We start from the raw sequence: 22905 nt of genomic DNA on the forward strand, positions 1-22905 counted from the left end.
TGTGGAGTGGTGGGAGGAGAACAGGGACTGCAGAGAGGTGCAGCTTCTTCCCCTTTACTGTCAGGCAGGACACATTGCACAAGAAAGCAGCAAGAAGTCCTTCTCCCCAGTAACTCCCCTCATCTTAGTAAAAGGCCAGCAAGACAAATTCATGACAGCAGCTAGTTGTTTTAAAGGCTCTGCCACTGTGGTAGCAAGAAAGTACTGGCAGCCTAAACCAGGTAAAAGTACTTGGAAAATAACATAACAGTGAGAACTCAATGGGTATTAATTAGTATGTTAAAAATACAGCCATTTTTCTTGCATTGATGCAAAACCTGTATCCATTTAATTTAACTAGTAAAGAAATGGATGCAGTGCCATCAACATGTAGACAAAATGCAGGGGGTAAAATGACATTGTAGGGGTCTATTCAATACCTACAATTTCAGCAGACTTGTTTTCTACAGGTAAATGCTGGTAGAATCTGAGCACAACCTATAATGATCCAGATTCTGGATGTAAGGAACATTACTCTGATCCACTATCCACTGGAGTACAAGTTGGTCTTTTGGGGAAGAAGATTCCAAACAGAATTTTTTGTGCAGAATTGGACTGAACTGCTGTCCGAGACATGGCTGTTAATTGGAGTATTCCTGGTGCTTCAGCATTATAAAAAAAATACACTAAAATAATTAATTGATGTCATTAAACTGCTGTGGCACTGAACACATATTGCACTCAAACATACTGAATATTGACAATCAGCTTTTATGACAACACCTCTGTGGAAATATTTCTGCAAAATCTGTAAGATATAGGAAGGGGAAGTCTGCACACTATAAAAAGCCACAGAACTGAAGATTTGTCAAAACAAAATGAGCTATAAAAACAATAATATTCAAGCAACATCACTCTCATTAAACACCTAATGATGCCACAGGCATATTAGTGGGGAAATGCTCATGAGACTCATGAAGAATTAGGAGAAAAAAATATAATAAAACCCCTTCTCCTAAAACCACTTGCCAAGCTGTTTGTACATTCTGCCGCAGGCAGTTTCTTGAAAAAGATGGAGATGTGAATGGAGACAGGCAGTGACTATTAGATGCTGATGATGGTGAGGGCAAGCAGAACTGGTGCTAGAGATTAAGGGCTGCATTTTGCTTTCAGTTGTCTCGCCTGTCCCAGCATTTCATAGTATTTAAATGAATCTGTTACATAAGGCATTTCTCCTGTCTACTCTGCTCAGCAGCCATATTCTTCTTACTGGTATGGATTGTCTTGGGAAACCTGCCAAGCTGTGACAGAGCAGTGCATAAAAGGAAATCATGCTCATAAACTGGGGGTGGGGAGAGCTGCAGGTGAACAGATTCAGTGCAGCAATCTGTATACACTCTCCTGTCTCAGAAACTGAAGGCCTAAATGAAAGGGGAGCCACAGTGCTGCTTTAAAAAAGTGCACAGGACTGCAAAAGATCCCGAACATCCCATTCATTTGCTCCAGAGAGGGTGTGAGCAGTGAGCATAGTGGAGCAGAATTGCTCAAGACTTCACTGGCTGCTGCTTTGGCAGATTGGAAGAACAAATAAGTACTTCCTCTTAAGATGCCAAAACAGCCACATCCAGTTTTGGAGCACATTCATGATACACAACACCTCCTTTACACTAAGGAAGGTGCTAGATCTTTTAATTAAAGACAGAGGGAGACATAGGTGGACACTGCCTCTTGTAGGACTAAGTAATTACCCGCCTGCCAGGACCTGCCTGCAAGGTTTGGCATTTCCTATAGAATCTAGGGAATGCACTCTTTATTAATATTGATTATTTATCAACAGTCAAACTCTCAGGTTTTTCATCTCTATACCTCAAAATGCTTTATAAAGGAGATCATTACCAACAAAGGAATGCAGACATCTACATTCGAGCTTTGGCATGGAAAGTGTCACAGTTCACCTGTAAAGCAGATTTGCCAGCTCAGCTTTACTCTGGCCACCTGCCCTGGAAACAATTAAATTACTGGGGGCGGGTGCAAGGATTCATAGCTGAAGTTCAGTAACACAAACATGTAAGGCAACCCTACACAGTGTTGTGCCTGGCTGGAAGATGTGGAGGTAAAGGAGACTCTGAACTTGAAGTCTGCAACACTGCAGCAATCCCCAGGCATCTCCAGATCACATTAACTACTACAAAGTACTTCTGTGGATTACTACACTGAATACTTTTAACTGTTCCATCCCTGACAAAGATTTACTGTCCTTTCACCATCTTCACTTGTTATAGTAAAAGACAGGTAAAGAAATGTGTTTGAGCTGATAAATTTTTCGGCAGTTTTGCACTGCACACAGACTAGGGTTTTTTATCTTAATGACCTGCAGCTGAAACAGATGTTTTGCTTTAGTGTTTTAAAGCACTTCACAAAACTTAACACTAATTTATTATTTCACAGTGTGTGGGGGGGAGGGGGAAAAGCTTGATATCGTTACTCACGTAACAGAACAATGTGAAAAATGGAAACAGATGTGTCTCATTTAAGCATGAATAAGAAGGAAGTGCAAGATTAAGAGAAATACCATGGCTTGGTTAAGTCAAGACAACTTCTTACGGATCTCCAGTGAGTCCTGAAAGATCTTCTTAACAACTTGGTCCCTGACTCAGCAGGCACATGGAAGTGCTTAACTCCAGCTGTGGAGGTTGTCTCACATGATTCATTTATAATACTTTTAAAAGCTGTATAGTCAAATGAATGCTTTACAGTAAGGAGTTGAGGGATCAATGGCATTGTTCCTGAAGACAGTAAGACACTGTTTTCATGAACTGCAGACATCAGAATTTGAGTATTAGAATAGAAATAAAGTCAAACTCAAAATACAGTGTTCCTGAAACATGAGTGCTTTAATTTTTTGCAGCACAGAGAGAGAATTGCAAGATCCATAACCAGCAGCCAGGGATATGCTGAGAGCTCCAGCCTTCCCCCTAAGGGGTGCAGGTCCTGGCAGCAGGGATCTGATCTGCTTTGGCAACTGCCTCTCACCAGAGACTGTTCCTGCAGAAAGAAAGGTCCAATTTCAGCTGCAGGGCCTTTTCCTTAAAAAATCTTTTGTACACCTTCAGTGACGTGAGTTTTACTGAGGGAAATTAAACCCTTTAACAATCCACCACTGAGAAAAAAATTACTTGCAGGGACACACTGAACCTGAGCAAGGGGTGTATGTAACAGTGCCACTCTATTTGTGTGTCTATTGGGATGTGGGTGCAGACAAGAATCCATCTTTCATTGTTGGTACTAATTTTGTCTTAAGCCTGCCTTGGACAGTGAAGGATCAGACAAGTTTGCTCCCTCCCTCCCTCTTTCCAGAATAAAACCCAGGCCATGAAATGTGTCCTTGTCCCAGATGCATTGCCATGGCTCCCAAGAGCCTCCAAGATGCCCTAGGGCTCTCACCACTGTCAAAGGCAGGACAACCCCACCTGTGCTCACAGCCAGGAGTGAGGTGCAAAGATTTCTTCCACTGCAGATCTTCCTGCTATTTCCGTTTCATCAAATGCCTGCTCGGACAATTTTCTCTCTTTGTTACCCCAGAGCAAATGATCCCCTTTCCAGCCTAACTGAATTACTTTTGCTTCATCTGCAACAGCATGTCCTTCCCCAACTGGAAGAAGTGTAGCTACTCCTGATGTTCCCAACAGGGAAGAAAAGCAAAATAAATGTTGAGATTCCCCATTAATTACAGCACTGTTAAAAAAATTAAATCCTTTCTTTTCTAGACTGGAGCCATTGGGTAGAAACATGGAGCATTATAAAATTCCTTTAATAAAGGAATTCTTAGAAGGAAAAATTGAAAATAAGGCTTCAAATATTATTGTTTGACTTTTAAGGACAACATTTCAGTTCTAGGAAACTTCCATTTTCTGCTCAGCATTTTTAATAAGAAAATAATGTTTCTTAATTTGTCACTGATTTCAGCACAGTTGCTGAGAGAGATTTGGCCCTCTGTGCAGTCCACAGACTGTGCATGCAGAATTAATACTCTCGTTAACATTACTATATGCAAATGCTCCCAGGATGCAAAGAGAGATTTGTATTTCAGATTAATATTTTATGGGAGTTTTGTGTGTACATGATAAATGAATAAATGGAAGGACACAAGGGGACATGAAGAACATGTGCATCATGTGTGAGAACTGCACTAATTCTTAAATGTTTGCAATGGCCACAAGATGGTTAAGGAACAAAAAAGATTTATTATTGCAATTACATAGACGGAGAGAATAAGGGAAGAAAAATGAGAGATCAAGTGAGTTGTTTCACATTACAGTTTCTCCAGCTGCAGAGCTGGTTTCAGAGGTTCTCCAGACCCATCTGCCCCCACCCTTTCTACCCTGTGTGCCTTCCCCTGTCTGCAGATCATCATGCCTTTAATTCTGCCAATTCAACTATCTGCATGATCAAGCTTTAAACCAGCTCTTAATTACAACATGGAATCACACTCTTCATTTACTTGGTCTCTTCTTCTTTTCCATACTAAGGGTCAGTACCACATAAAATCTCAGCACTAATACAGTGCTGTGGATATGAAAAAACAGGCATGTCAGGGAGACTGAGAAGAGATCTCTGAATTTGCAGGTCAAAAAGGAAAGTTACGTGGAAAAGCTGTCCCTGATTTCTTGTTGTTTCAGCTTCTGGGACACCCCTTCCACCCCTTCCCTACCACTTCAGTTGTCCTTATTCCACTGAAGCTTTATTGCTACTCTAGAATGACATGAAGCTCCCTCACACTTTAACTATAAGAAATGTAATATTGTATTTGTCCAAAAACCTACATGAGTAAAAGAAGATCCCTGAGGGGATATTATTAACTGCCTGCTACTTACCATTGATGGTTATTCTCTGAGACAACTCTCCTGTTTAAATCTTTATGCTCTCGACAATAACCCTTCTCTCTTTTTGATCAAGTGTTTAATTTTCTTGAAAGATTTTCTCTGACTTTAGTTATTATTGAAGGGGATTTTAATTTTACCCCAACTCTTTAATGGCTAAATCTTGCATATCCACTATTTCAAATAGTGGTATTTCAGTTACTCTAAGTAAATAGTTCAAGGATTTGGTCTTGATAGGTAGCTAGAAAATTTCAAATCTAAACAAAATTGAAATTGCAGTTTCTTTTCCACTTTACAATAGTGTCTTTTGTCTCTCCGAATGACCTGTCAGTGTATTCGAATAAGAAATGGATACTGCTAGACTGCTACAGAGCATACTCCCATGTCAGCACAGTTTCATCAGCAAGAGTGGCAGCCCTGTATGAGAAATCAGTTAGCTGGTTATTTCATCTGCAGCTGATCAAAGATAAACAAGACAAAAAAGACAAACAAAGGAAAACAGTGATGTAGAATGTATTCTTACTTTCCTAGCCTCCAAATGCAAAAAATATAAGAAAAATAAAGGGGGGGAAAAAAACCAAACCAAAACCAAAAGAGGTTCAGGAGAAAGTTAAGCCCACAAACCCTTGAAACTTGCTTGCTGCCCCTTCTAACAAGTATTCTCAATCCTTCCCCATTGTCACTGCATTCCACAGCACAGTTTCAGTCCAGATCATTGGTAAATATCTAATAATATAACAGTTACATTTAGAGAAGCCCATTGAGCATGGAAATATTGCACCATAGGACTAAGAAGTCTTTTTGGGAGGCTTGTTTTGTTTTGTTATCCTGGGTACTCGTGTTTCAAATGACCTGTTTTCTGACATAATTACAGTTTACAACACTCTCCTGTTCCTGGACCCAGTAAATTATTAAGGGCCCATGATTTTGTCCATATTCCCAATATTGGTTCATTGTCTTCTCTTGTCAGATCTGGACATCTGAGAATAGAAACACAGAGCCTCAGTCTGCTCCCACCCATGCAGCCGCTCTCCTTCCCTGGTTCCCATGTTCAAGATGGGAGCTTGGTACATCATTCTTAAAGCCTGAAGCAAGACAGTAATTCACTTATCTTCCTTGCCCCTTTTCCACAATAACCCATCCTCCCTGCTAACCTTCCTCCCAGCATGGACTTGCTCACAGGCTGCAACCAGAGAGGTGCCAGGAGCTGTACAGGACACAGCTGCTCCATGACCAGGAGTTCAGGTGAGGAAAGACTTCAGTGAAAGTAAGCAGGGCCAAATGCTAGTTAGCAGACACTAGAACATACAGATCTAAATCTATACATCTGAGCCTTACATATCCCAGTCTCTAGAAACAATGTTGAAATACTTCCCTATTTCTCAAGAAAGTTACTAGGGTTAATAAATCAATGCTCACATAGCATTGTATTGTCAGAAAAATATTTTTCCTAAATCAACATGTTATCAAATATTTCAATTGATGAAATTAATTTTACAAACAGGTACAACACAGACCATAAATGGTGGGTAATAATCTCAAAATAATCCCCTTAAGATTCTTCTAATATTGCAAAATCTTTCAGACTGAGTATTCAATTCTCCTGTTGCATTTCTGTTGAGGCAGTTGGACTCAGCAGCCCCATTTGTTTTCTCAGCATTAGATGCCAGAGTACACAACAGTATGGGTGGAAAGAACACAGCAAGAGTGTGGTGTCATCACCAAAGAAATGGAGCAACAGATTTAAGAAGAGCATGATTCTCACAGCAGGTCAGCTGAAGTGGCAGCTGTGCTTTTCTGGGCTAGTACCAAGTGCCTGCTACCACCTTACAAGAACATTGTGGCTTTAAATTTTATCCTGGTTGACTCCACCACATACATATTTTCTCCCAGTAGCACAGCTTTTCATGAAGCACTGGTTCTGCCCCAGCACAGGACAAAGTTCTCCAATATTTCATTTTCCTACCCTCTAAGGCTCAAACAAGACGTGTGGAGAATCTTTGTGTGCTACCCTTCACACTTGCAATCAAATCTTTCCTGCTTAATGAGCCATGGGCTGTTGCTCTGAAACAGAGGACATTAACAGTTCAGAAAAAATAAACCCCTGCAGATTAATCACCTGGCTTCTTCATGGGCCCAATTCCAATCAGCAGACAGAGTGAAAGCAGAGCATCTCCATGTACACTGCCTGCCTGATAAGCATATTAGCTGATCCCTGTGCCTGGCTTTGACAAGCATACAGCACATGAGCCTTATTTCATTGCTTATTTCAAATATATACCAGAGGTCTCCAAATGTCACTATATCCACAGAAATTAACAATATGCAGCCATTTAATGATTCTTCTAGTGTTCCCCCCATGCTGCCCCAGTAAAATAATATCTATTTCATGCTTCTTGATTTTTAAAATGAGTGTTTTATTGCTTTCTGAACAGCACTTAACTGCTAGGTTATCATTTCTGCATCCACCATGCAGTAATCCTTGCAAAGACAAGGACCTCAATTTATCTTGAGAACTACACTTTGCTAGAAACTGCCCCCTGACTAAGGATTTTCCTGCTCCTTGGTAAATCACTAGCAGCTTTATTGTTACTAAGTCTGATCACTGCATTTTGGTACAGAAGCCATACTAGTCAAAGGAAGCAGGATTAAGTGCTGGGCAAAAGGATGGTAAACCTATCAAAAGCCCTTTGCCAAACCTTGAACATAGCATAGGCAGGACACAGTGCTTAATTTGCTGGAAACACAGAGAAAAGAAACAACCAAACAACCAGCTGTGCAATCAGCACAGTTTCCCCCATTCCACTGCAAAATAAGCTCAGAAAAGACTAACAGGATATGGCACCAAACAGTTAAACAGATTTGAAATGCTCCAATTTATGTAATGACAATACCCTTCCATCACCATAACCCACCTCTTTACCCTTGCCTGCCCCAGCTCTCCATGGTCTGGGAACCTTTTTGAACAGAGTGATTTTAGCATAACATTAAGGAAATTCTGCTTTATCTTTTGATCATTTCTTACTCACCTCCTTTCTCTTGCTGGCTCAAATCTCAGTCTCACTGAACTCCTGATTTAGCCTATAGCAGGTAACAGTGAACCCTTATCCTCATTTAATATATCTATGAGCTTGTTTCCCATGTTTCCATTTTTATAGCCCTTAGAGGCTACAGGAACATGCTGCTTTGATTGCCTTCACCTTATCCTTCCTATGGGTCATGTGGGTCAGTGGCATACCTGAAATAAACTGGGACTGTTATTTCAACCATCAGTCACTCTTCAGCTGGAAGGCAGACTCCTGCTGGCAGGGAGACTCCAGAGCAGAGCAGAGGACAGTGGTGTCTTTGATGGTAACTGTGTACTTCAGCTCCCACCTGTTAACAGGTATCCATGGGCACCACTATTCCCCTGGCTGTTCCCAGCTGATCGTGCTGTGTTGCTATTGGAGCATTTCAGTAAACAGGACCCAGAGCAGGGTGTCTGCCTCTGTGACCATGGACCAAGGCTAAATCCTCCACAGATAACAAGTCAAAAAAAGCCGTGGTGTTTTCCTGAACTGAGGATTTGTCCCTACAGTATTCATGTTATTCTGCCACCAAGCATGGCTCTTTTCAGGTGAGACACTGAACAGCATTTGATTAAGGCCAATGTGAGTGGAGTGTGCACAGCACCACAAATTCCCCAGAAATGGTCCTTTAGAAAGAACCACCCGGATGCTACAAAATGAGCCATAAATGTGGCGATCTCATAAATATAACAGCACTTCAAATTGGATATCTTTGTAGCCCTTCAGTGTCGCTGGGGTCACAAGCCCTGGAGTTGGGCATATTAATTCACCACATCTTCAAGGAGACAAAAACACTGCTGAGAGGGATGCAAACATGTTTGCTTTATAATGACGCATAAGGACTCTGCCTGGAGTCTCCCAAACAAGCCTTCCCTTTGCTTTAGTGGCATAAAAACAGTGCACACTACATGCTTTAAATGGGATTCAAGTCACTTTTTCATTGCTACTAGAGCAGGTACTGCTGGAGATAAAAGCAACTGTCTCAGAAGAGCAGGTATGACATCTGGTACATAGCACCAAAAATAAATCTTTAACTTCCTCTCATGCCTGCCAAACCTGTTACAAGGAAATAAGCCTGGGAAATATTACAAATACACACTTCTCTCTGATTTCAAAGGAAGAACTGACCTATTTTTTCTTTGCCCACTTAAAATATTTCCTATGAGAAGATCAGTTTACTAAAACAATAGGCTGTGTTTGGAATAATCCCAATCATAAAACAAAACTACATGCATACGAAAAGGGCAAGTGGCCTGATGTTTGCACTGGAGGTAATTCACGCTAACACCACTATTTATAGTGCAGCAGCACCTTAGGGACACAGCCATGCTCAGCACACCCACTTGGTACACACTATACCAACATGAAATCTGATAGTCTCTCCCCTGCAGTGTGCTCATCATGCTGGTGATTTATGGTTCTGTAATGCCATATAATTTGGGAGTGGTCCTTTGTGAAATCATTTTCTCTGGTCATATTCGTGTACTAAGTATTTTCTATATCCTTTTCAACAGCTGACCTGGCTTACCAGAAGACAAGAGATTTGTGTATTGAGAAGATGACCTACTTAAATCAGGAACAATTAAAGACCCAGTTCCTATTTACAGGCTTGTGCAAGGAATCACACACACACACACACACAAACACAAATCAAAATGAAGATGCCAGGAAATGTTTCTCAGTGCTAAATTCTGGTCATACAGGAGGGTCTAAGATGGGGGGAAACAATAAAAGGAAGTGCTTGTGATTCATTATTAGCAATGTAAATAGGACACATTTGGAGCCTGTCATCATCGTGATCGCTCATCTGCTTTTATTAGACCTCATTCTTTATTCTTATTGTCTTGTTTTCTGTGCTTGTCGTTAAAGTTAGTTATATTATAGGCATCTGTTTAGCATATTCTATATGAAAATGCAAATAGAGACGAAAACCACCCATTAAATAAATATATGCAGCTTCCATGTCATGTACATATTTGACTGCAAGCACGTCAAACACAAAAGAATTATCACTTCCTGAGTTTGCATGTTCATTATGTGCATTATTTTTCTACCAGCAGATGGCAGTTTACTATTGCTTCAAATAGGTTATTTTGTTAATGTCAGATGTTTCAAAGTCCTGGGGGTTGGTAAAAAACTTCCAGCTCACTTAAAAGCTAATTTTTAACAATTTTCTTCTGCATCATCCCCTCTAGAAAATGTAATCAGGACCAAGCTATCTGCTTCTGTTTACAGTCCTACCACTGACCAATGCTAAGCGCTATCTAAACAGTTTCCTGACAGCAAGTTCATGCACACCAGTGGGTATTGTCCAGCCTCAAACACCCACTGCTGCTACCAGCCCCTTAAGGCACACCTCACACTCCCCAACCCCAGTCTGAGCTTGGGAAATTACACACAACGTTATTAACACTGCGGCAAGGGCAACATGAGGGATGTCCCTGTACAAAGGGGCCACTGGTTTATTTACTGCTATGTTACTTTGAAACTGTCTGAATTTTAGGTAACAAAGAGTTAAAACTACCACCCGGGCAATGCTGGCTGCCTCCTGCACTGGGCCGAGGAGGATCAAAGGCAGCAGGGAGTCTGTGCCAGGAGATGCAGCCTACAGCAGCTTTCAGAAATCCTGCTGCTGCCCGAGGCCATCCTTTAACCCACTCAGAGCTCAGCTATGAGCCCATCTTGTCCCCCCTAACAGGGCTGAGAATGTGAGTTTTCCTAGTGGAACACTCCAGCAGGGAGCACAAGCAAAATGAAGGAATAGGTCTGTCCAATGCTGCTGTAACACCCAGGCACAGATTTACCCTGGGCATCTCAGCTGACACATACAGACCTCACAGGCACAGCAGTGCCAGCCACATCCAAAAACCAGGCACTGGGAAGAGACTCATGCTCCAAGAGCCTCCCTCTCCACTGACCATGTGGTGACACTGCTTGTCTTCATACCTCCCCCAACAACTCGCTCCTTGGTGTCAATACCGGCATTCAGGGTGGCCCCATGGGGCACCCTGGTAGCTCACAGTTGGATTTGTTCCCTCATCCAACTCTGCCACCCACCACAGAAAACAAATGCTCCTTTTGGCTGCATCAGCCACAGAGATCTGTGCTGGATTAAAGCAACCACATGACTCCTGGCTTCCCAGTCACCACAGGTGTGGCCCTTCACTACATGGTTGTATTTCAGGCACACATCCATTTCCACCAGCTTACCAGCCGCTGATCACAATGGTGGGTTGAAACAGCCTGTACAGAGGGTAGGAAGGAGGAAAGGACTCCCATAATCTGCCCATAGGCTGAGGAAGATTCGTTTTGTGGGATGGGGATTTTGTTCATTTGATTTTTTGTTAATTTGATTTTTTTGTTGATTTGATTTTTTGCTCTGCTTTACACAGGAAACTGCCCTTTTCCTGAGGCTGCTCAGGTCCTTTCAAGTCCTGCAACTCTTGAATTTGTTCTTCATATTCTCACACTGAAGCTGCAAACGAGATCCAGAGATCACTCTGCATTTGATAAAGAACTAAACAAAGCTAAAAGTTCCAAAACAGAGTATTGACACACACCGGTTTGTAACCTATCTTGGGAATGCAGTGTTTTCTTTTACAAGTAGTCCCACATAGCCCCTTTTTAATGATCTGCAGAGAGACACAAATTCACTGGTGGCATTAAATTAGAAGTGAAAAACAACAGAGACAGCAGATGCATTACAAATGGGAAAGAGAAATGAAAAATAGAGGAAGGAGAAAGGAAATGTAACATTTTGGGAAAACAGAAGAGCATTACAGTACAGAGAACAACAAGACCTGTATACATGGTATCAGGCACAGACTAACCATGGGAGATCAAAAATGCGCCAAGAGGAGCCATTAGGAGGGGAAAGACTAAGTTTTTTTCTCCTCAATGCTGAAGACTCCTGCAGATGAAGGACACTGGATACCCTTCGTGGTGAAGACCTCATGCATAGAGTTGTGCTTGTAAAAACACGTGGATACAGTTCCAACAGCCTTTTGTTGGAACAAAGAGCAAATGGAAGTATTTAAGAATCACATAATGACTTTTGGTAATTCCTAAACAATCACATAACCAGACAATACATGCTGATCAACCTCTTCATGTGGACAACATGCTGATCAACCTCTTCTTCATGTGGACAACTGTGTAAGTAAAGGTGATGTCCATTTGAACTTAACACCATCCTATCAACTTTTGTTTCCATCTGAGAAATCCTTTAAATAACATTCAGAGTAGGTTTAACATCCATTATCACTGTTTGATTATTCCCGAGAAGGCATTTAAAAATTGTGTTTTCCAGATGAAGATTAAAGAGCTACTTCTGGGCTTCCTACTTTCTTTAACAAAGTAAAATTCCACTGTGTCTCAAAAGCTAAACATTAATACAGACGGGAGTTGCTGTCATTTTTGTAAATGTTAGCAGTAAACATTTAGTATTCCTATTACTTTCCCACCCAAACTTCGTCTACCCTCGTGCTGCCTTGTCTTGTGCTCAGGATACCTGCCACTGTCGGACCCCAGCTTTTCTGCTCGGCTTCACAAAGTGAAAGCAGGTTGCTGCCTCAGGGCCTAAAGAGGGCAGCTTTTCTCGCCTGTGATGCACAGGTACCCCGCTGACCTTTTAAGCAGCCTGCTGCCCTCCAGGGAGGCTGCTGGAACAGGGGGAATGCCGCTAGCTCACCGCATGGCACACGTGCAAACAGCAGCTCCCCACATCTGATGCTGTGCTATGTCCTTGGCACTGGAAAGCAACACACATCGCTGCAGAGTGCAAGGCAAGATGGGATCCTTTTCACTGCACATCAGCAAGCAGTGGAAATTCATTTAGCTAGCCGTGCATTTCTTATGGACACATCACTTTCATACTGCAGGCAGAGTCACAGCACTTGCCTCTGACTACAGCATACATCCCCAAAAACGGGTGGAGGGGAGATGGAGAGATAAGACAAATCTCTTAGTAAGGGAATGAGCTGGGCCCTCTCAATCTCACCCTGCAGTACCACAAACTCCTGGCCCTGCTGCTGGGGAAAACAGAGGGAAAATCTCACATCCTGATAAGAATCCAGAGCAAAACTATGCCCTGTGGAATTTGCCCAAGGTATGGCATTGCCTAAATCGGGTCTAATTGCCATGCAAGATAGGATGAAGAACCTCTTAATTCCCCAGCCTCTGTCCCAAAGGCTGAACACTCTTAGCACTCATAATCTTGTGCACTGAGTCATATTAAATAAGTTGCAGGACTCAGCCTAGTTTTGCCACGCTTCCTCCAGTACACTGCTTTAGAAGGAGGGGTGAGTTTCAATCCGAACCTAAAAACCAGGGTATGTATTCCCTTCCTCCACTTTCCCCGGGCTTTATATTGAAAGCAGAGCAGGATCTAGGTGACTTACCTGCTGTCAGCACCTTCTATGTTTTAAATTTTTCTATCAGGGCACAGAAGAGCCATAAAAATGAAGAACTACATTATCTCACTTTGCATCAGATTTTCCACCTTCCTCTGTGATTTACCATACCAAAATCTCTGCCATTTGAGTGATATGGAAAGTGGCAGATGAAGGCTCAAAACCTGTAATGCTGCCTAGAATATGCAGCAAATAGAGTCTAATTAGAAATTAATATTTATTAGCTATGTTCCTCTAACATAATTCGTACTGCCGCAGAGTATCACTAGAGTATCACGTAGAAGGCAAGAAGGTTTGAAGTGAAGTCCCTCAGTAGAGAAGCACAGCAAATGCCATGTGGGGAGGCTGACAGGACCTGGCTCTGCAGAGACGCCGGCCTGCCCGACAGGGGCAGAGGAGCCCACGGACAGGAGGACTCCGAGACATTAAATACCTGCTGGCTGAGAGCCGGGAGCGCTGCAACAACCGAGAGGGGCTGGTCCTCACGGGCCGTGCAGAGCCGCGGGCTCCTTCCCGGCGGAGGCGGAGCGGGCGCGTCACGTGCGGCCGTGTTCCCGCAGCCCGGCTTCCTCCTGCGGCCGTGGCCCCGCGGCCATGTCCCCTCAGCCGTGTCCCCGCAGCCCGGCTTCCTCCTGCGGCCCTGGCCCCGCGGCCATGTCCCCTCAGCCGTGTCCCCTCAGCCACGTTCCCGCAGCCCGGCTTCCTCCTGCGGCCCTGGCCCCGCGGCCATGTCCCCTCAGCCGTGTCCCCTCAGCCACGTTCCCGCAGCCCGGCTTCCTCCTGCGGCCGTGGCTCCGCAGCCATGTCCCCTCAGCCACGTTCCCGCAGCCCGGCTTCCTCCTGCGGCCCTGGCTCCGCGGCCATGTCCCCTCAGCCGTGTCCCCTCAGCCGTGGCCCTGCAGCCATGTCCCCTCAGCCGTGGCCCTGCGGACATGTCCCCTCAGCCGTGTCCCCTCAGCCGTGTCATGTCCCCTCAGCCGTGTCCCCTCAGCCGTGTCATGTCCCCTCAGCCGTGTCATGTCCCCTCAGCCGTGTCCCCTCAGCCCTGCTTCCCGCGGAGGGCAGCGGCTTGGCCAGCGAGGGAGTTGGCGCTGGCTCGGCAGGGCTCACGGGGACAGTGTCTCTGAACAACATCCCTGCCTTTGCCCGTTGGTTTGTAGAACGAAGTCCTAGTAAACAGTGTCCCCCAAAATGGAGCTTCCATACAACGGAATGTTTATAGAAAATGCACCACAATGTGTATGATGAAGTTGGGAATTAAATATTGGGGAAATAGTCAGGATTTGACTTGCCAGGAGGCCTTGTCCCATCAGAAGTCAACCAATGACTAAAGCCAGGAACAAAGCAAACCTGGAGCACCTGCAGAACAGAGAATACCTCCGAATGAACAACTGAAAAAAAGAGAACCATTAGAGTTATATCCCCTTCCACTTCTCAACAGTATGTAAATACGGTAAGGTCAAACCTAGACAGAACTGTTGAGTGTGTGACAAGTTTTCTCCAAGAACCTGTGTTTCAAATCCAGCATGTGAGATCTTTCTCAAGCTCCACACTCCTGCATACTCCACAGTTCTTCTTTGCTGGAGAAGGTTTTGTGGGATAAACACAAAACCAATTCTTCAACCAAGACTCATCTCTATGGCAAAAACAACGAACTAAGAATACACTCACTGTGTCAGCAGGTCCTGACAGAAGCACTGCAAGGGTTAACAAAAGAAATGTCAGGATATACTGAGTTTCAGTTACAGCTTGTATACTGAAAGTAAGGATCCTTATTCAGGAGTGAATTCTACTCAATGAAACTCAAATTTTAAGTAAATGCAAATAGCCTATACTAAAAATGTGAAAAATAAACAAAATATCATTTAATTTAATTTGAGTGCCCAAGCAAGTAATTTTCAAGTCTGTTTAATGTTTAGGAAGAAAAAGCCTTACTTCAGTCTCTGCAAATGGTTTTAGTTACTTCTGTGACTTTCCATCTCTTGAGGATAATCTACTCCTAATAAGGACAATTGCTTAGATTTATTACCCCACTGAGGTCTTGTTAAAGATCTAACAAAAATCCTATTTAAATGAAAAGGACAATAGAATTTAAAGTCAGTGTAGAGTTTAATTAAAACCTGAAACAGAATCAATGTCTTCATGAATTAGAAAAGCAAAAACAGATTTCAAAGCTGTTAAACTATGTGTAATTGGCATAAACTATCCATTGAGCCAAAGTTTAAAAAAAAGGCAGACTATCGTATGGAAATTGGAGTCTATTAATAAATAAAAAACCTGATACGTGTGCATAGCACCATATTTTTGCATGCATTTTTTTATTTGCCTAATTTGCTAAGCATATCTTAGAGCAAACATGAAACAAGCTAGCTGTTAAGTTGAACAAATCCAAAAGGGACAAAAAGAGACTGATTGAAATCAATGCATTAACATGAACCAGCATTTAAAAACGCTTCATAATGTTCCCAAAGCGAGCATGTAAACTGCAGCAGTCTCAGTTCAAAACTGCTGTAATCTGTGTTCCCATGTAGTCATTATTCATACATGGGAGTATACAGCTCCTAAGTCATTTTTCATGCATGAATAGTTTAAAACCCAAAATCACTGACATAAATCCACAAGGGAGACCGCCCTTTTGAAAGTTAACATCTCGAGAACTCTGGGAAGGAATGTGAAGCCAGTACCAGTCCATGTGCTGACAAAACTGTTCTGTAGGGAAGGATCTATGCGCAGCCCCACTCCGACCGCAGGCACACCCAAGCCTTGCCCAGCCCCAGAGCCACCGCCGGCCTCTTGGGTCCCATTTGCAGAGCCAAACCCAGCAAGGTCGCAGCCACGACCCCAAGCCAGATCTCGCCACCTCTCCCTTCTCCTACCGGCATGCAACCGGGACCTCGCACACAGGGCAGGGAGGTCAGCACAACAGCTGCTTTGGGCACACACTTTCAGGAGAAAATAAATTCTGAGACAAGAACTATCCTATAACCTATTTCTGCATTAAAGGCAGAAACAAAAGGCTCTTTTGTTTCCCTTCTTTCCCACAGGAAGGGTGATGGGCTGCCTGGGGCGGGCAGACGCGGATGGGCTCGGTGCAGAGGAACTGCACACCCAGGTGCTCCAGGCAGCAGTGGCTGGAAATGGTACCCCAGCTCGGCTGGCCGCCCTAGCTGGCCCAGCTGTCACCCGAGGGGGACAAATTAAGAGTCAGAAGGGAACTCGTCTGGAAAAATCCCGAAAGGATGGTACGTCACCTTCCCTCTGCAGCACATCAGTCCCTTGTTAACCGTTTTATCAATCTGGTACAAGCCCACAGAACTGGCCATCTTACGTAGGCCTCTCTCCATTTAAAGTTACAGTTCTTGCCGGTGTTACGATATAGTCGGCGCCTTTGCTTTTAACTTCCATTTTTGCATGGGTGTTCAGTATTTTGGCCTCCCTTTAAGTCCGGAAACACCTGGCCGAGGCAAGGCCAGCTGCAGCCGGGCCACCAGGTCCCTCCGGGGCGCGGCTGCGCGGCGGTGGCGGCCGGGTCCCTCCCTTGGTCCCTGCCCGCGGGTCTGTGTGTCACCTACCCAGCAGCGCCGAGACGCGAGAGCCCTCTGGACAAGCACCGTGGAACACGCCATGGGGTGCCTGCAGCACAAGCTGTGCCATACCTCGGTCTCCCCCTGCGCCTGGTGCCAGCACCGAGGGGGAGCGCACGGTGACACGCGAGTGCCAGCGCTCAAGCCCCCGGAGGGCGGCGCCCCGAGGGCGGCACCCCGGCCGTCCCGGGCCGCCCCTGCGCACGGCCGGCGGGGCCGTGGCCTCCGGCCCGCCCGGCCCGCGGGCTGCGCGGAGCGGGCGCGGCGCCAGCGGCCCGCGCTGTCCCGGGCCCGGCCCCGCACTGAGCCCCGCGCTGTGCCGGTGCGCAGTGAACGAGGGCTCGTTCCGCGCACGGTTCCTGCACGGCGGATGGGCAATTCCTCCACGCGCCTCAGGCCGGCGATTGTGAGCGCAGTAATGGAGGGGAAATGTCCGATGTGAGCCCCATGTGAAAGACATCAAAACACTTTGTGTGCGGTGCATCCTGGGGGTTGTATTCCTCAAAGACCTTTTTAAAGAAACACAGTCTGAAATCTCTTGTCAGGGTCTGCAGGAAAGACACAGCTGTTTACAAATGGTACTTGGAATTATGTTACCCATTCCAGTTGGTGACAAAGAGCTCCTCATTTCCCATTCCATCTACAGGAGTGGAAACGTCAATTTAATGCTCTTTATTTAGTTCTTTCACTACAGATACAAAGCCTAGTACAGTTTCAAGGCAATGAGGAATGCTATGAAACTGGGATGAAATCTTGGATTATTCCAAGCCCTGTCAACTACCTCTATAGCTAACAAGCAGAACTACATCTTGGTGACTTATGACTAAACTCCAAATAAAAAATACAATTGAAAATATATACGTAGCTGCTAATGACAATTCTAAACAGGATTTAGGATCTCTGTTTCACTAATGTTATGTAGTTCGCTTGCCACATACATGAAACAAAGGCTACTTTCCAGTTCAAGGATGAGTGAAATATAACTGTTGAAAGAAACATGAGTCTGCTTTGCTCCTTGTACACATGCACTTTCTTTTGGCAATAACAGCATTGCCAAGAGATAAGAGACAGGCTTCTCAAAAGGTAATGCACATAAGAACCTTACAGAACAACTGGCCTGGTACAACAGCTGAGTGGCACAGGGCGAGAGTGGAGCTCCATAGCGTCAACAAGCTTTTCTGACAGAACACAGATTTACCCTCAGTGACTATTTTAATTACTGATTAGGTTTCTACATCTTCACAAACACATTCCAGTCATACTTCCAAAAGTATCTGGCCGGTCAGCACAACCTTGTATAGAAGTAGACAAAATGGCTTCTGCATGAAGTTTGTCTACAGAGGAGAAAAGGCAAAATAAAGGCATGAAGGTGAGGGTTGCCCCAAACTCAGCATCACCCTCAAAGCTTCATGTAAGAAACAGGTCATTCCTAAAGCTGTGCCTCTGAAGGAGGCAATACTTTGTCCACTATTTTTTCTCCTGTTTTGCTTTTTAGTCATGTTATGTCCTGAATAAAACATCTTAGAACAGATACCCCACTCTTTCATTAAAAGTTACGGGAGAGACTTTTTTATAAAACTACATCTATCTGATGCTTCTTTAGTAAACTTATTCTGCTGGGGTAATGGATTGTTGTCCCTGTCCTGGAGGAGGCTGATGCTGGGCATGTGGCTACTCTGTGTGCCCTCCCTAATGCAGAGCTCTGAGACTCTCCTTCCAGGGATGGATCATGATGTTTTCATGTCTGACACCAACTCTACCTATGGCTGCACTCACAGATTTTTCAGTGAATACTTACACAGCTACAGCACCTGACATGATATCAGCCCAGCATTTCCCATTATTAGGGGTATGGAGGAATGCAGATAAAGTACTTTACTTCCTTCAGTGCATCATCCCACTCCAGGAAAGGAAACAATTTCTCACAGGGCTTAAGTAAGCAAAAGGTGAGGCCTACAATTAACTAGGGCCACAAATACAAATGATAATTACCTCAACCCAAAGGAAAATATATAGCTACTTCGGAAAGTATTAATGCAGATTAAATCCAGTCAATAGCAGAAGTCAGAGTTATTAATAAATTCTGGTTCTCATATCTGCTCTTCCAGAAGAAAAACACTTTAAGAATGCAACAGATGCTTTGCTTTGAGCATACTCCAGTAGATCTCAGTACTGCTTACATACACCTGAACGAGCAGTTTATTGATGGGAGGGAGCTGGCCTGTCCCACATCTGTTATAAGTTACCTACTTGCAGGACTAAGACCCAGTTATCTCTATAAAGCTAAAATCAACCAAACAAAACCAGGAAGAGGTAAGGTGGAAGAGTAGTTAGCTCTTTTACATAGTTTCCACAAGGACCTGGAACTAGCAATTGTGTTTAGGTAGATGGTTTTCTGTTTGATAAGCACACACACAATCCTTATTTATAAATGCAAATGTTACTGGAATGGGAGGATAGAATTGTTCGTTAAATCACGACAAGTCTGATCTCTTGGAGAGCTAGAATTAATAAAAAAGCATGAAAATTAATGTTTCCATTGTGTCACTGCAGGGCAAATCTTTCTTTCCAGTCTTTCTTCCAATCTGAAAATTTCTGAAATGGTTCACAGAGATGCCATGAACACCTGCTCTAGGAAACCTACCTTTCTCCTATCACTTCTAAAGTTTGCTCTGTCCCACAGGCAAAATCTCTCCTCCACAATACGTGCCTACAACATCTCAGATCACTTCATTTCCTTTCTCTACCCAACTTGGGAGCATCAGGTATCTTCACCCCTGAGCATTGTTCAGTTCCTCTTAGAGGAGGACGTGTCTGCCCCTTCCAGAACACAGGAGGCAAACAGGTGCCCTCTGTGTAGCTTCCTCACACCTGCAAAAGTTGCAGCAGCAGAGTATAACAGTACTTCTGCAGTGAGCTCAATGTTCACCACCCACACAGGAAGGGGAAGTACAGGAACATCACAAACAAGTGAGGAGGGACTTGGGTTTTGCTTTGAGACTATCCTTTTTATATAGACTGTAGAAAAGTAATATTTTCTTAAGCACAGTTGTTTTTTTAAAAGCAGGAGGTATTTTCCTTGCTGAAAAATCAAAGAGGCACTCAAATGCACTAAGCATAACATGCTTAGTGCATTTTATTAAGCAAGCTGCTTCTACTGTCACAATGCAATGACTGGTCCTATCTTACTGTCACCTTCTCCCAGTTACTCACTAATGCTGCATGAACATGCAGATACACCCATCTACTAAAACAAAATGCAACAAAGCCTCTACCCAACTTTGGGTCTACTTAAACTGACAGCAAAGTCACAAGTTACAGTAGGAACTATTTTTATGTATTCTCAAGTAAATACAATTAAATAACAAAACTAGGGGGAAAAATCATACTAAGTCCTATACAAGTGTTCAGACAAGAACTTAAAATAACACCTCATTTCTTTTCAGGTTACCATTTGTTTTGCACTACTTTTAAATATTCTACTGTGTCTCTAGGCACTGTAAGACAGTCATTCTGCAGCAAAACTTCTGCTGAAGTAGGCTCTGGTGGTGGAATGCATTTAGAAATGATGGCCAGATGATGGCATGGTAAACGTCCTTCCTTTGACAGCCTGTATATGTCTATTAGAAATATTCCTTGTTCCATATGCATGTGGAGGATTAGACACATACACTCCTCACACAGAACAAGTATCTCCTGGAACACGTCAGCAGAGTATTTACTACCAAATCCAGAAGGAGTTTGTGATTCTTACATTGTCCCCATTAATGAGAAAAATGTCACTATACAAAAGCTCTCTTTTTTTTGCTTTCTTATCAAATCCTTCAAACAGCTGATAACTAGCTTTTATAGATTGGAGAGTCAGATGGAATTCTGAACCTATTGTTTTACTAAAACCCCAGGGGTCAACTTATCACCCGAAAACCATTTTACATGGACAATTTGACTTTCATATGGAGTGTCAGAACATACCCTAGATGGAAATCTAAAATAAATTATATTGAATAGTGCCTTCTTTGTGCTGAAATTTATTGGTCCCACACTACAATAATTTTGAAAATTGTATCCCTTAAGCTGCAGTGCTGAGATATTATTAACTGCTTGAACTGAAAGAGCAGGTCTGATCAACTGCTATAAAGTCTATGGACAGAGACTAATTTCTATTGAACCACATGCTTATCTGAAGCTGTGTTCCACCATTGCAAGCTGCCAACTTTATTTTCTTCCAGAATACACTGCCCATCTTTTTACCATCATCCTCAGTATGCACTGTCACTTCAGCAAATTCATTCCAGGAGCTAAGAATGTGTCTAAGCTTCTGCTAATATGGTTGTCTGAGACAATCACACCCAGGAGACGGGGAGGGAGATCCATCCACTTGTACCTCTTATCTTCCTAAAACAGGTTATTTTCCTCACTAAGCAAGCCTCCAGTCTCTGAAACGCATCTCTGTGATGAATCACAAGATAAGCATATCTATTTAATGGCCAACACATTCTTTATCACTTCTGCTACCACAATTAAGAAATAAAATTATTTGATAATGTGCTGATGCTTTGGTCAATACACATTTACATCAGTTAGTACAATTTTTAAAAACTAAACTGACCTCAGAGCCTAAAATCTTTATAATTGAGAAGATAATGAAAATGATAAATGATACAGCTGCTGGGTGACTATTCTTTGAATGGAAATTCCCAACTAGACAGAAAAACCTTCCCCAGGCATAACACATAAGACACAAGGATAGAGTTCTGGGATAAAAGAAATGTATTTCCTACACCCAGGAACCTAACAAGTCTGGAATAAAACAGCTAAAATATTACACCACAACCAGGAAAAATAGTAATAAATTGTACTGCCTCATTTTCATTCAGATAATTTAATAGCCTTTATAAACTGAAAGAAATTGTTAAAAAGGAGGTTCTGATTTGCACATCCAAGTTTCTAGATAGTACTATGTTCACTTTTTCTTTACTAGACAGTGTCAAGCTCTCCATGAGGCATTCAAAACTAATGACAACTCACTGTGGCAAATCAATCTCTCTAAGCAGAGAATCTGTTGCTTCTGGCAATGGCATTCAGCTCATTAAGACCTGTGCCCAGCAGGAATTTGAAAACCAAGGTGTGGCAGGTCTCTTCCAAACTTTTTAATGCCTGTCTGTTCAACATCCTTTATTTTAGGATGGATCTAAGAAGCAGAAGGAGCCTGTCAGTAAGTGGACACTTGTCCTGAATGAGTGGCTTGGCTGCTTAAAAAACACCATCAAAGGTATTGGCAAAGCAGGATACAATAAGAATCTGTGAAAATAGACAGAGTTCAATGGCAAGGTTCACTGTATTACTTATTGCATTAGACAGATTAAAGCATAAAAAAGAATAGTATTTCTGTGTCTACTTTCATTACATCCTACCATTTATTGAAGTGACTAGAGCAAGTTAGCAGCCTTTTCCTGTCTCACTCAAACAATAGGAATTCTCTCACATCACAAATTCACAGTATTGAAGATAAGGAAAAGTGCTAAGTTTGGAGTTTTCCACTTCTACTGATGAATATTCTGAGTATTTTTAAGTGCTTAAACTGATGAGATAAATGTTTTGGAATCGGTTTCTCTAAATTATAGCTTAATTAGATCAAAAGAAGAAGTCCACAATTTCAAAGGATAAAGCCTGAATCTAGCTAGAAGTGTGATCAGGTATCAACATGCAGCAGCTTAAAATAAGTTATGCAAGCTAACTTTAATATGTGTGAATATCAGGTTTCCAATGCAGAAATGTGTATTTTTCAATATACTTTTCTGAGCAGAAATCATATAATGTCATTTATATGCAAATCAGACTATATTCTGCAACTGATTCTTCAGTGCAGAAGCCATGGGAATTATTTGCACTTAATAAAGCCTCATAAATAGGTTTTGCCTCTAAGTGGATGGGGGAACAGCAAATATATCATAGCCATTTACAGTTACAAGCGTCTTCTTAT

General features: G+C 43.0%; 1 protein-coding gene across 2 annotated transcripts in view; it reads right to left on the minus strand.

Moving 5' to 3' along the window:
- Positions 1 to 17106, minus strand: part of ZNF644 (zinc finger protein 644) — a 77282-nt gene extending 60176 nt beyond the window's left edge. The window contains exon 1 of one of the 2 annotated variants that reach the window (XM_031505536.2): positions 16911 to 17106. The gene's annotated coding sequence lies outside the window, so the exon portion shown is untranslated. Of the gene's footprint in view, positions 1 to 13771; positions 13858 to 16910 lie in introns of those variants that run through there. The other variant, XM_031505537.2, reaches the window with a different exon arrangement.
- Positions 17107 to 22905: the final 5799 nt, after the last annotated feature.

Source organism: Lonchura striata, chromosome 9, assembly GCF_046129695.1.
Source record: "Lonchura striata isolate bLonStr1 chromosome 9, bLonStr1.mat, whole genome shotgun sequence".
NCBI classification, from domain to species: Eukaryota; Metazoa; Chordata; class Aves; order Passeriformes; family Estrildidae; genus Lonchura; species Lonchura striata.